Here is a 15,002-nt window from a genome sequence, read left to right as displayed (position 1 = left end):
ATTTTAATTTAATTTAAAATTTAAAATAAAATTTATAATTTCTAAATAAATTTTAAAATAAAAAGGATAGTGTAGGGAATAAAGCAACAGCCTTGACATCAAGAAGATTTGAGTTAAAGATGCATCTCTGACACATTATATCCATGTGACCCCACTCAAACTGCTTAACTACTCAGCTCCCCCCCCCCCAAAAAATCTAAAACTATGAATTATAGACAAATTGCCAATCTGTATTAATGAAAGAAGTTTCTACACTGGGAGTTCCAATGAACTCTCCTATTCAGATAAAAAATAAAGTCATTCTTTTAGAAGGAAAAAAAGTGTTTTATTGATTCCTTTTATTTGTTTATCAGTCATTTCACACTACCTGTTTCCAAAATGACATTTCCTTTGCAGCAAAGAAAAATAATTAAGCAAAAACATCCGAGAGTGACCACATCTGACAATGTATATAGCATTCTGTCCTAGGAGGTTCCCACTTCTCTGCTTTAAGGGAAAATATGAATTTCCTTAACTGTTCTTCAACCTCAATTAGTTTTTCAATTATTGTGAATTCTACATGTAACAGGACTTTGGAGCATACATATGATTTTATGTATGTCTATGTGTATATCTAAATATATGTGTTTGTATGTTCCAAAGTTCTGTTACATGTAGAGCTCACAATAGTCAAAAAATATGTGTATATACATATATATGATGAATAAATGACAGTTTTCATTCATTTATCCACTTTGGGCAGGGGAGAATCAGAAGAATCTAAAGGAGAATCAGGAAATGTCATCAGACATGTCAAAGAGTTAACAATGGTATAGATGTTACTGGACAAATGATCTTTTCTTTCTTTGTTCCTTTTCTGTCCACTGGGCCCTCCCCTTCTCCCTCCCTTCCCTCAAGCCCCCACTCCCAGCTCAGAAGTCCAGCAGGGGAGGAAACCTGACCCTAGAACAGCTGATAGAGTTTGGAGAAGCAGAGGCTTTTGTCTGCTTGCTGTTACATCCCCTGGGTGGGGGGTTGGGTAGCAATGGGGGTTGGAGAATGTTGGGGAAGTTGACCACAGCCTGGAGTTGTCACCTGCTAATTTTGGATCCTCTGTGCTCTGAAAACAATCCCTGAGGAGGCACAGGCTGACAGCTGTCAGCAAGCCAGATGCCTGGGGCCCTGTCTCCCCTGGGCCCTGGCCTTATAAAGGTTTAACTGCATCTGTTTAAAGACTTCCCTCCTCCCATCGCTCTGGCCTTGTGAAAGCTATAGGGAGGGGACAAAGGTGTCGGCTGAAACCAGGGAAATCATGGGCTGGAAATTCTTCAGGCCCCAAGTCCTCCTTTCTTCTTCTCTCCTCCTCTTACTCACTGCCTTTTCCTTTTTTTCTTCTTTCATTGTTTTCTTCCCTTGATTCTTCCAGATCCATTATCAACTTGTGCTAGCTCTGAAAAATGGCAAAAAGGAAGAATCCCACATTGGACCTAGAGGCAGGAGGCCTTGGTTTGAACCCTGGATCTGTCAATTCCTACTGGTTCTGTGACCTTGGACAAAAATTTCCTCTTTCTGTAACTCAGTTACCTCGTCTGTCAAATGAAGGGGCTGGACTAGATAGCATTTAATGTTCCTTCCAGTTGCACTTTCCAGTTCTAAGATCTGTGTGTGTGCATGGGTGCATATATGTATACATACAAAACACATACACAGTGTTTATGTACATATGTATACACATAAATATACACAATGCTCATGTGTAGCATATATGCACACACATCTATAAATATATATAGTATGTTTATTTCTATTTCTCTCCCTCTCTCCCTCTCTCTCTCCTTCCCTCTCACCCTCTCTTCTTCTTCTTCTTCTTCTTCTTCTTCTTCTTCTTCTTCTCTCTCTCTCTCTCTCTCTCTCTCTCTCTCTCTCTCTCTCTCTCTCTCTCTCTCTCTCTCTCTCTTTCTCCCTCGCTCTCTTTCTCCCTCTCCCTCACCTTCTCTCTCATACATAGAATACAGGAGCCCAGAGCTAGAAGGAGTCAACATGTCTAGTTCCATGATTCCAGAAAAGGTTAAGTCTTAGTCATACCATTGGGCACTTCAAGTTAACAAGTAGTTATCATACAGCACTTAATAACCTAGCCCTGATGTACATTTCTAGCCTTATATGTTGCTACCCTATGATTTAGTCAAACTGACCTCCCCCCCCCACACTTTTCATGCTCAACTCTCCATCTCCCACCTCTGTGTCTTTGCACAGTCTGTCCCCACCCCATGCCTAGAATATAGTCAATCAGTTATGAAGTCCTCTCTCCTCATCAGTGAATCTCAGAATCCCTTCTTTCCTTCGCATATTGCCTACTATGGGACTAATCTCCCATCATCCCCTCATCTCCTAGTGTCCTCTCTTCCCAAATGACCACATTCTTATTTAGTATATGCCATGTCTGTATTTCTATAACCAAACCAACAGCAAAGCAGGCAGAACCCCTTGTTCATACCCTGAGGACTAGACCTCCATTGGCCAGTGCCCCTTCACATTCATTTACATGTGTCTTCCCCAATAGAACGTGCTCTCCTGGAGGGCAGAGGAATTTGTGTAACCAGTGCCTAGAAAAGTGCTTAGCACTTAGAAGGAGCTAAATACATTATTTTAATTTGATTGATTTATTAAGTGCATACTGTGCTAGAGTTTGAGAAAGCTACAAAATACAGATAATACTTGGTCACACGCACACATCAATAAGTCTTCAACAAAGTGATCCCAATATATGTTGTTATTCCATTATTTCAGCTGTGTCTGACTCCTTGTGACCTCATTTGGGGTTTTCTTGGCAAAGATACTGGAGTAATGTCCCATTTCTTTTTCCTGCTCATTTTACAGGTGAAGAAACTGAGGCAAACAGGGTTAAGTGACTTGCCCAGGGTCACACAGATAGTAAGTGTCTGAGGCTAGATTTGAACTCAGGTCCTCTTGACTCCAGGTCCAGCACTCTGTGCATTGTACCACCTAACTGTACAAATAAGTGTATTAGAGAGGTACAAAAAAATATGCTATGGGGAAAGGTTGTTAAAGGCAAGAGGAGTGAGGGAAGACTTCCTGGAAGAGGCAGCATTCGATGTAGCTTTAAAAGATCAGTGAGAATTCAAAGAGCAGAAGGAGGGCATTTCCAGCCTAGGACACAGTGGGGCTGGGGCTGGGTAGACAAGGACAGTAACTAGTCCATTTTGACCAGGATGTAGAGAATGTATTGTAGAAGAGGGGGAGAGGCTGGGAATCAAGGGAGGCACCAGCTTGTAGAAGTACTTAAATGCCAGGCTGCAGAACCCAAACTCTGCCTAGGTGTCGTCATGGGCTTAGGAAGGAGGAGTGATCAGATCTATGCATAGCAAACATCAGCCAGCAGTGATATGAAGAAAGGCTGAATCTAGAGAAAGTGGAGGTGTAACTGAGAGGCTACTGTAGTTGTTTACATGGTTGATAAGAGCCCGGGAATAGAAGGAAGGGGATGCTACTGATGTGGAAACAAAAGGGCTTAGGAATGTTCCATGGCACAGCAGAAGAACTGTGATTCAACCTCTCTGAGACTCAGTTTCCTTAACTGTAAAATAGGAAACATGTTACATTATTGTAAAGATCAGATGAGATAATGAATATATTCTGTTGTGCAAATCTTAAAAGCACTCTGTACCTATTATTATTAACTGATTGTATTTGAGAGATAAAGGAGATAGGATAGTCAAATATGGGACAGCTAGGTGACACAGTGCATAGAATGCCAGACCTGAGTTCAAATCTGGCCTCAGACACTGGCCGTGTGACCCTGAGGCAAGTCACTTAACCCTGTTTGCTTCTATTTTCTCATCCATGAAATGGGTTGAAGAAGGAAATGGCAAAACACTCCAGCATCTTTGCCAAGAAAACCCCAAATGGGGTCACAAAGAGTTAGATATGACAGAAAAACAACTTGACAACAACAATATAGTTAAATATAAAACCAAGATTTTCTAACATGGAAATTAGGTGACAGAAATAGTAAAATCAGAAGTAGAAGGATGTTGAGAGGGAAAGTTCTCAATTTTTTTTTGAGATTTTGGGGGACAGTTTATGGAACATTAAGGTAGAAATGCAGAACTAAAGTTCAGATATCGGAGACACATAACTTCTCTGAGCCTCAGTTTTTTTGTCTATAGAATGGGGACAATAATACTTGTGCTAATTGTTGTTGTGATCCATCCTAAATTACTTTGCATTTATTTTGAGTAGATTTAGTCTGTATAATTGTTGTTTCCCCCAGGCAAGCTCCTTGAGGCAAACAAAAATGTCCTTCTTTTTACATTCCTAGGGCCTAGCACCATACCTGGTAAATAAGAGGTATTTAATATGTACTTGCTGATTGAATTCAGTTGAAATATAGGTGTGAGTCATCTGCATAAATGGGGAAGAGAGAGTGAGAGTGGAGAGAAAAGGGAGGAGAACTTAAGGCAAAATCCTGGAGAGTGCTCTTTAAGAAATCAGTAAGAGAATGAGGATTCAGTGAGACAGAGAAGGGGCAGTTAGGGAGATAGGAGGAGAACCCAAGGAATGTAGGGGGAGGGGGACAGAGAGAGAGAGAGACAGAGAGAGAGAGAAAGACAGAGAGACAGAGAGAGGGAGAGAGAGAGAGAGAGGGAGAGGGAGAGAGAGAATATCCAGAAGGAAGGGATGGTTGACAGTCCATCAAGAGGTGTAACTGAACCATGTCCATGGTGCTGATTGAAATTTCCTTATTTTGTGGGGGGAAAGGAGAAATATAGAAGTTGTAGCCCAGAATTTCCTGTGTAGGTCAGAGTCAGAATCAAAGTGAGGAAGTGGGAAAAAGCCTGAAGACCAAGTGCAGAACTAAAAAGACAAAAAGAGCAGTATGTTTCTGAAACAAAGATAGAGTCAAGACCAGAGATCATCACAAGGTCCAAGGCAGGGCCAACATGGAGCTAGGTCCAGGGTTCAGGATGGCCAGTAAAGATGTGGACCTAGATCAACAAGTAGCTCAGTTTACACTTGGGTATACACAGTATACACTTGGGCTCTGGGTGTCTTTTTTTTTGCCTAGTCATGTGTGGCCAGTCCCACACCCTCTAGTTTCTTTTAATGTCCCTTTAATTACTGCCCTCATTATACTTGACAGCAGTAGTTGGTTCTCCACAGTTTGAGGCACATAAGAGGCAGTATTGGGTAATGGGTAGAGAGTTGGTCCTAGAGTCTGGAAGACATAGATTTGAATCCCATCCTCTGGCAATACTAGCTATGTAACCCTGAGTAACTCATTTAACCTATTGTCACCACCCATGCTCATCCTGGGAGTGTAATTTCCAACTTAACCTAACAAAGAATCAGAAATTTAGGGTATGCCCATCAGTTTGGGAATGGTTGAACAACTTATGATATATGATTATAATGGAGTACTATTGTACTGTAAGAAATGATGAAGGGGATGGATTAAGAAAAACCTGGAAAGATTTATATGAATTGATGCAAAGTGAAGTATGTTGAACCAGGAGAACGTTGTACAAAGTAACAGCAATATTGCAACAGTGATCAACTGTGAAAGACTTAGCCCCTCTAATCAAAACAATGATGTATCACAATCCCAAAGGACTTGTGATGGAAAATGCCATTCACCTCCAGAGATAGAGATGATGTACAGATTAAAGCATATTTTTGGTCACTTTCTTTTTCTTTTTTTGGAACATGACTAATATAGAAGTATGCTTTACCTGATTTTGCATGTATAATGGGTATCATGTTTCTTGTCTTCTCAGTGGTTTGGGGTGAAGCTGGAGGGAGGGACAGAATCAAGTATTCAAAATACAAAAATTAATATTAAAAATAAAACTAAATAAGTGGATACATAAATGAATAAATAGAAAAACAAATAAACAAAATGAAGTGAGACAAACAAACTGTTCTGGCTCAAACTGGAGTTAAGATTAGAATTAGGACTAGGAACAGATAGGGAACCAGATCTGATACTGGAAAAACATGGGTTCCAATCCCAATTCTGATATATTCTATTTGGGACAAGCCACTTAACATCTCTGGGAGTCTGTTCCTCACCTGTAAAATAAAGGAGGGCACTTAGTCTCTGAAGCCTCTTCAAACTCTATGATCCTATGATCTTAGGGTGCTTTCAAAGTCTCACATAATTGGACCCTGTTTCTAACTAAATGGTATTAGAAGGGTTTAAGGAAGGATCATAGGATCCTAGATTTATGGCTAGAAGGAGCCTTGAAAACCAGCTAATCCTTCTCTCTCATTTTACAGGTAAGAAAATTGAGTCCCTTTGAGGTTATGTGACTATCTACTGAGCCACCTAAGTTGCCTCATTCCCCTTAGACTGTAAACTCCTTGAGGGCAGGGACTATGTCATTTTTTTGTTTTGTTTTGTTTTTCCATCATTTTTTTTTTGTTTGTTTTTCTCAGTATCTGGCAGGGTACTTTGCAAATAGCAATTTCCTAATAAAGCACTTGTTAAGTTGAATTCATTTGATTTGAATTGAAGAGAAAAGGGAGAAGCAGAATTCTGTTGACAAAGCTCCAGAAAAGTGTGGTCCCTGCCCTGGGGCCAGAAAACAAAGGTGACTGTAGCACGGAGCAGGATTTGTGCAGGAGGGGAATGACAGTTTTATGGGGCTGAGGCAATTGCAAAAAGAGAAGACTGCAGAAAGATAACCTTCGGATACATGCCAGACAACTCTACTACTGTCCCTAGCAAAGAAGCAAAACTAAGAGGGACGTGGCGGTGGGTGGGAGGTAAACAGGGACATACCACCCATCCCAAACATACTGTTGCTTAGATTGGTGTTCTTCAAAAGAAGGGAAGGGACTATAGCTAGAAAGGCAAGAGAATCATGAACGTGGCTCTCCATTTATAGGACTTTGGAGATCATCTAAATCCTTTTTTTACAGAGGAGGAGACTGAGGTCCAAGGAAAAGAAGTACATGCCCAAGGTCACACGGTTGGGTCCCAATTACTTCAAATAATGAATCTTGTGAAGTGGTTCCATGTATTCAAATTCACCCCATTTGAAGTTATAATTATGTAAAATTGGGTATTTCATTCCTGTCCAATGGAAATCATGCAGTGTGAATTTGAATAATGGAACCACATCCCAGGATTCATCAGTTGCACTAATTGGGACCCAGCTTCATCAGACCTAGGAACCAAAGCTATGTTTGCCCAATGCTTATTCCACAATAGTTCTGGGGTGATGGGGAGGTCTGGGGACTTCTGGTTCCACAGGCCTTGCCAGTCACTCTCAATGTGTCCTGAACTACCCAAATTAACATATATATATTTATATCTATCTATCTATCTATCTATCTATCTATCTATCTATCTATCTATCTATCTATCTATCTATCTATCTACCTATCTATATCTTCTGTAGGTACTAATCTGTGAACATTTATATCCTGGAAGAGTATAAGCTCCTTGAGGGCAGGACTGTCTCATTTGTATATTTCTATTCTCATTGCCTTACACATATATTAGACATTTAATAAATGCTTGTTGATTATTAGGTACTTAGTAATGCTTATTTATTGTCACTTTTGAAGAGAAGGTAAGAGGGCTAGAGAGACAACTTAATTCTATCAGTTCACAAAACCACCAACCAGTTTTTCTACCACAGAGAAAAATGATGTAAGTAGATAAGGAACCAAGGAATTGACAACACTAAAATTCTGATTAAGCCCCTGTGGATTTTGTGTGCCTCATTCCCAGCTTTAGGGAGGATACATCCATTGGAGGGGCCTGAACTGTCCTTAAAATCCCTTCTCTCCCTGACTCCCTTATATAGAAAGGAAACTCTTTGAGGGCAGGGATGATTTAATTTTTCTCTCTGTAGCTTCAGTATTTAGAACTATACCAGGCTCATTGTAGGTGCTTAATAAATGTTTGCTGATAAACTGTTGGAGTCTATCTTTCGATATTGATCTGGGTCTCTTCTTCTCAATCTTGCTTGTCCTCACTCCCCACACTAGCTTTTCTTCTTGGACCTCCTTTCTATCTCAACACTGCCCAGTCTCCCCACTACTCTTTCAGCAAGCCTCCCTGGATTGAGTTAAAGACAATTTCACTACCAGAAAACCTGAGGGCTCCTTAAGAATGGCAAAGAAATTCACAGGTGGGGCAGAGCAATCAGTCTTGTCTTTAAAGAATTTACACTTTTGCAAAAAGGGGGCAGATTCCTGAATATCATAAACCTTGGCACACTATGAGTGCTTGTGTTGATGCATGATTGGTTTCTTATCTCTGTCTCCTAGCCCAGTGGTGTCAAACACAAATTAGTGAGCCACTAATCCATACCTAAGGATCCCTATTGGTTTCACACTGACTTAGTTTTAAAATGTAATATCTATGTTTTATTGTATTTTTATTTATTTTGTTAAATATTTCCCAATTGCATTTTATTCTCATTCAAACTGCGTTCCACTGTGTTGTGAATCTGCTGCCATGTATTTGACACCTGTCTTAGAACATACTTTTGCCTTCCCTCAAGCACCTTGTGAGGAGGTGGGGGAAAGAGACAATGAAAGCCAAAAATTTTTTCAAAGGGGATATAAGGTGATAAAAACTCCCTCCATTAGTTCTTCTATGAAGAGGTCAGTCCTCCTGTCCATTCCCAATGGCTCCCTCTGCCCCTGCCCTGGCGATTCCAGCTCCATGCCCAACTTGAGCCTAGCAACTTAACTATAATAACCTTGGGGATTAACATAGCAGGCATTGTCTTTCCCTGACTATAGGGCTGGTATTATGTGTTCAAAAACTGTCTCCTAAAAATACCCAAAGAACAGGTGCAGTCCACGAGGTTCAGGCCATGTCAGAGTCCCATCTGTGGTCCAGCTAGAAACAAAGAGGTGACAGGGACCCTCTCTTATGTGGCTTGTTCTGAATTCAGTGAGCTAGGTTCCTGGAAACCCATCTTTCTAAGATTTCAGAGCATCTCTGGACCTTCAGACTCATAAACCAAGGAAAGCAGAATTTACTCATTTTACACCCACCCCTATTGATCATACCATATTGCCAGTGAACATAGTAAGCACTTAAATGCTTGTTGACTGACAGTGTGGCTCCACATCCCCACCTCCACCCCTCTTTGCTGCTATAGTCATTAGTACCATAAACCTCAACTATCTCCCCCATCCCAGATACACTCAGGGCTCTCTTGTAAACACCAGCATCAGGGAAACTTACTAAGAAGGAGAGACAGAGTTGACCACATGTCTTGGAGGATTTCAGCCCGATTCCTTTTAGGCCCTCTGCCTGACTTCATTTAGTCTCTGATCTCATGGGCTTTGGGAGCTTATTTTCATGTCTGCTCTTAAGGACAAAGAGCTGAGGAATAAATCCATAGCTTAGCAGCAACACACTCCTTCCCCCTGAAAACCTGTCCCCTGCCTCACAGTACATGCACACATACACTCATATGCCCCCCCCTCCAAGCACATCTCCAGATCTTTCAATGCCTTCCACTCTCACCCCACCATCCAGTTGTACAGAGCCTGCCCATCCCCTCATTTCACCCTGTCCTCCATGGCCTTCAACCTTTTTCTGCCCAAGGATGGTCTCACATTAGTCTATGGACTGTGTCCACAAAATGTGTGTGTGTGTGTGTGCGTGTGTGTATGTGTGTGTGTAACTGTGTGAACTGCAGGTGTGTCTGTATGGGCAGCATGAGGAGTGTTTGCCCAGACTCTGTGTGTATCTATAGTGTCTGCCTATAGCGTAGGGGGTGGAGAGAGGGTGGGGGTGCTCCGAAAGGTAGCAGAGCTTGTTCTATTTTTACTGGCCAGTTGCTGTGGACCGTAGTTTTCATAGTCTCCACCAGCCTTCAGCCCCTTGCAGTCTGCAGTCCTCCAGCAGCCCCAGACCATCTCAACTCTGCTAGGACTATAGTAGGTAAGTGTCTGAAGCCTGGCTCCTAATCTTGGAAAGTGAATCCTAAACCTTCTGGGGTTTGAGTCTAGATAAGACAAGAACAAGGGATGAAGGGTGCGACTAGATCCCAGAAAGACTAGGAGGGAAGAAGTGAATATTTTGTGCCCATCCACTGAGGGTTTGGCAGTCTAATGTTCTGCCTGAGAAAACTCCCAGAAAGTTTCTCCTGGACAAAGGAATGTCATTTTCTCCAAAGCAATTGTCAGAGGAGAAAGTTGCATCTCCAAGCAGAGAGACTGGCTGAGTCTTTTTTTTTTTTTCAGGCTGAGTTACCTCCACCTGGGCTGGGAGGATATGTGTTTCATTGCTTGCAAGCTCTTTCAAAGCCTGTGTTGATTACAAAGGGACCAAAAATGGAGAAGGCGGATAGGGAGATTTGTGGAGGATGGAATTTGAGAGCCTGGGAATAAGGATGGGAGGAGGAACTGAGAAATCCCAAAGACATCACTAGGAAATTTTTCTTGCTCCTTCTTTTTCTGTGTCCTGGAAGAAAGACAAAGACATATCTTTATCATCTGTGCACCTGGGGAAGAAACTGATAGGACAAGCTAGGGACCAGAGCCACCCCCAAATGGCATGGAATTCACACTTCTCTGCTCCCCACCAAATTCACCGCTGTTGACACTAAGAGATGGATAGCAGTGGCTAAAGGGGCAGGGATAGGAAGGGCAGGGCTGGATGGAGAGCAGAGAGAGCATCAGTGCTGCCCAGAGTTGGGGTGCATGAGTCAAGCATCCAATGCAATATGAGTGGGGACTCCTCTGCAGGTCAGGGGAGGTGTCTGGGGTCTTTAGGAACAATGGAGGCTGGTTTTTCTAACTGGAATGACAAATGAAGCTGGAATGTGACATCCAGGCAGCTCAACTCCAGAGAATGGAAAAGATAAGTAAGTGTTTCTTATTGACAGCTATAGAAAAGGAGAGGTGACCCAGAACCCAGAGTGATAAGCACAGGAATATCGTCCTAATTCCATCAAGGGGAGAGGATGCCTTAACCTGGGGACACAGTGTCTGGGGACAGAACAGGTGGGGGGTAAGGAGGTGGTGATAGGAGAGAGGAAAGAAATAGGAATAAAATTAAGATGGGATTTAATGTCCCTGTTTGTTAAAACTCATGAGAAGAGTAGTTTCTCGGACACATACATGCATATACACACACACATCCCTCTGCCTAATTTTTAACTCAATGTTCCATTTTGAAAAATCTTTTTCCAACCCCCTGGTTTTTGTGAAGTGGAGACCTTGACTTGAAAATATTCTTGCAGCTCTTTTTCTCCAATCAAGTATGCATTTCCTGAAGGACTTTTCACTCATCTGAGGTTGGGAATATGGGATCTTGGACACAGTAAAGCCTTGATGCTCCCCTCCCCAACCTTCTTTATCAAGTACCAACCCTCACTTGTGTTCAAAAGACAAAACCACAGTCACATCAAGCCCAAATTGTCGGCAAATTAGAGGTCCTTTCTGCAGAGTGGGGGCACCTGGGCCCAGATTTCCTTTGTAGGGGGAAGGGGCCCCAGGGGCTCACTAGCAGGGAATAGAGACATGCTCAGGATGGGTGAGGGGAAGTTTAACTCTGGTTCATACTGGTAACAGGAGATGTGGGCACACACATCCAGCCAGCAAAGTCCATACAAAGGGTTATGTTGGTGACCATTTGATGAAGTCTGTATTTACGCATGGGCATTAGGGTATGCCTACTGAAGTGTTGGCCCATCTCAAGAAAGTAGATATAAAAACTGTCCATCTGTGAACTGACTTCTGGAGACAGAAATTATGAGAGCGTGACAAATATCGATAAACTGATCCAGGGAGGGTATCTTGCAGGACCCGACCAGCTCCTATTTCTCTCTGGACTTGCCCAGAATCTTGGGATGAGTGGGAATAGCAGATTAAGCAGCCGGCCGTAAAAGGTCTAATTTCAGTCAAGCATTTTAGGAATTTACAAGTTGTCTCCCGGGCCCTGGGGCCCACTCTGCCTCTCTCCATCTAACGGGAAGACAGCTGGGACTGTGGGGTCTGAGCCTTAGCCTTCCACCAGGGACAGCAGCAGGGGCAAAGGTGGGAGGTTAAAGGTCTTCCTGAGAGAGAGACACTAAGGTCAGGCAGAGTGAAGGCTAACTAAAACCTCCTCCTCTTGGGGGTCAGAGGTAAATATTTCATGATCGATAGAAGAAGGGCAGGAAAGAGATACAGGGGGTGGGAGGGAGGGCATAAGGAAGGGAACAGATCTAGAATGAATTAAAAATAATCATGACACTCCTCTCTTCAGAAACCACTTCTTGGAGCAAATCCTAATTCTCAATCTTGAATTTCAAGGACTCTCCTCTAGATTCTTTGGTACCTCACACAGGTCTGTAGGATGTTAGAGTCAGAGGAGTTCTCAGAGGTCCTCAGCTTTGCAGGTGGGGAAACAGGCTCTTACCCAAAGTCATGCAATTAACTAGTGTCAGAGTCATGATTCAAACCCAGAACCTCTGATTCCAAGTCCAGGGCTCTTTCCCTTTCTTGAGACCTCATCTTATCAAGGCATAACTCAGATTTCCCATTCTAACGAGGCACCCCCACCTCCCCACAGCCCCACATCCCAGACATACATTATCTCCCCCCACTTCTGAGCCTTCACAGAATCCTAGCATTTTTAGAAGCAAAAGAGACTTGAGAGATCTCTTAGACCACACATACTCCTTCCTTTTTTTTTTGAGGAGGAAGGAAAGGCAATTGGGGTTAAGTGACTTGCCCAATGTCCCACAGCTAGTAAGTGTGTCAAGTGTCTGAGGCTGGATTTGAACTCAGGTCCTCCTGACTCCAAAACTGGTGCTCTGTTCACTGTGCCACCTAGCTGCCCCACATGCCCCTCTGCTTTATAGATGAGAAAGCCAAGGATCTGAAAGGTGAAGTCCAAGGTCAAAGAGACAGCCCTCAGGCTGCTTTTCTGAATTCAAGTTCAATGCTCTTTATTTTACACACTTCCTCCCTTGCACTGGCCATTTTCCGTCTCCCAATAAATGCACTCCCTTCAGGACCCATACAACATGGTCAAGGCGTCACTGCCTGCCATGCCCACATATGGCCTCCCATCACCCAGAGCTTACTTTTACCCTAGTTTCCCCCTCTCCATCTCATCTGCAGGCCCACGGCATCATTGAGATGGTCTGAGAAGCCTGGGCTAATGCATCAATAAAAGAGGACTGGGGCTCCCCTCTCCTCCATTCCCAGGACACATGTGCTTGAAAATTGTGCCTTTCTGGCAACTTTTCACCCATCTCTGTTATTGGACATATTAGTGAATCCAGCAGTGAAAATTCCAGAAGAGGTCAGAGAGGACCAGTAGCTTCCCAGAATTCCTCCTATCATGCTGTTTGACCATTTGCTCACTCTACCCAGAAATGTAGCTGTCCTTCCTTCTTGCCAATATCCCAGCTAAAACTTTCCTCCTCCAGGACATCTTCCCAGAGTAGCACTATTTGGTTCAGGTCACTGAATTCAGGGGAGGACCTGCTTGTACTCTTTCACCCTGTTCTTCTCAACTGTGTCCCAATTCCTCTGTCCCTGCTTATCCCTCTTGTCCTTGAGCTGAAAAGGCTAACTCTGCTTAAGTGCCCCAACCAGACTGCTGGGCTGGAGTGAGTTGGGGGGAGGTTGGGGGTGAAAAGTGGCAATACCACTGATGCTGAAGCTGAAGGACCTAGGTTCAAATCCTACCTCTGACACTTATTCATGTCACCTTGGTTAAGTCATTTCTTCTCTGGGCCTCAGTTTTCTCCAGTGTAAAATGAGACGGTTGGACTAGATTACCTCTGAGGTCCTCACAACTCCCTCCCCCTAAGTTCTAGATCTAGGATTCTGCTTTGCTAATGAGTCTATGTCTGTGTTGGTTATAGGTACTGCTCTCCTTGCCACCATGCCTGAACCGTAAGTAATTCTGATCTCCCCAGAGAAAGTGTGTGTGTGTGTGTGTGTGTGTGTGTTTGAGTGGGTCGAGGGGTGTGGGTGTGTGGGTGAGGGGTTGGAGTCTTGGACTTGAGGTATGGCCAGGCTATCTGTCATTTAACACAAGTTGCTTTCTTGGGAGGGGCTCCAAGTCCTTTATGAAAACCAAACCCTTTCATCTGAGACTGCTCCAAATTCCTCAGAGCAGCTGCTATTAAAAACCATCTTCTCTCAGTAATGAGCCCTTAAATCTGCATAGCACTTTGGTCATTGTCAGAGCAGAAGTCAAGTCAACAAATATTTGCAACGCACCTATGTGCCAATCACTGCTGAGCTCTGAGGTTACAAAGAAAAGCAGCAGCAACAACAAAACAATAGTCCCTGATCTCGTTTTCCACAGTGGTCTCCGTGTGACCACGCTCCATCATTACAACTCCATGTGGTGGGAAGATTAGCCATTACCGTGTCCATTTAATAGATGAAGAACTGGTTGAGGAAGTCAAGGGATGTATCTAAGGTCATATAAATGGCAAGAAGAAAAGAAGGCGGTCAATTGATAAACCTATTAAGTTCCTGCTATGTGCCAAACACCATGTTAAGTTCTGGAGATGCAAAGGAAAGCAAAAGACAGTCCTGCCCTCAAGGAGCTTACAATCTAATAGAGGAGATAACACAAAAACAACTATTCATAAATGAGACATGTCCAAGATAAATAGGAAATAATCAAGAGAGGGGAAGACACTAGAGTGAGGAGGGATTGGGGACGACTTCTTGCAGAAGGTAGAGTTTTACCTGAGACTTAAAGGAAGCCTTGAAGGAGTTGGAGGCAGAGAAGAGGAGGGAGAGCATTCCGTGCCTGGGGGACAGAGCCAGGGAATGTGGGGTCTTGTTTAAGGAATAGCGAGGAGGCTGGTGTCACTGAATCAAAGCATAGGGTGGGCCAGGTGATGGGCTAGAGGATACTGGAAAGGTGAGGAGTGGAGGCCAGGTGATGAAGGACTTCGAATACCAAATGGAAGATTTTATATTTGATCTTGGTAGTAATAGGGAGCCATTTAAGTGGAGGGGTTGTGGGGGGAGGTAGGTGGGCAGTGATATGGTCAGACTTACAA

At 43.2% G+C, this 15,002-nt stretch overlaps 1 protein-coding gene and 1 long non-coding RNA gene across 3 annotated transcripts in view; one reads left to right on the top strand and one right to left on the bottom strand.

Moving 5' to 3' along the window:
• Positions 1–214: 214 nt before the first annotated feature.
• The window catches only part of LOC138151075 (uncharacterized), a 20,472-nt gene continuing 5,684 nt past the window's right edge, over positions 215–15,002 (bottom strand). Inside the window, exons 2-3 of the long non-coding RNA XR_011165738.1 lie at positions 5,733–5,792; positions 215–1,429 (exon numbers count right to left, since the gene is read on the bottom strand). This is a non-coding gene — a long non-coding RNA (uncharacterized lncRNA). The remainder of the gene's footprint in view (positions 1,430–5,732; positions 5,793–15,002) is intronic.
• The window catches only part of TNNI1 (troponin I1, slow skeletal type), an 18,745-nt gene continuing 13,539 nt past the window's right edge, over positions 9,797–15,002 (top strand). For both annotated transcript variants that reach the window (XM_069074547.1, XM_069074548.1), the window contains exons 1-2: positions 9,797–9,919; positions 13,842–13,876. The gene's annotated coding sequence lies outside the window, so the exon portion shown is untranslated. The remainder of the gene's footprint in view (positions 9,920–13,841; positions 13,877–15,002) is intronic.

Source organism: Petaurus breviceps, unplaced genomic scaffold (genome assembly GCF_028583685.1).
Source record: "Petaurus breviceps papuanus isolate PSGF00001 unplaced genomic scaffold, PetGlider_PUasm1.0 90895, whole genome shotgun sequence".
NCBI classification, from domain to species: Eukaryota; Metazoa; Chordata; class Mammalia; order Diprotodontia; family Petauridae; genus Petaurus; species Petaurus breviceps.
This window is presented reverse-complemented; position numbering and strand designations above follow the sequence as displayed.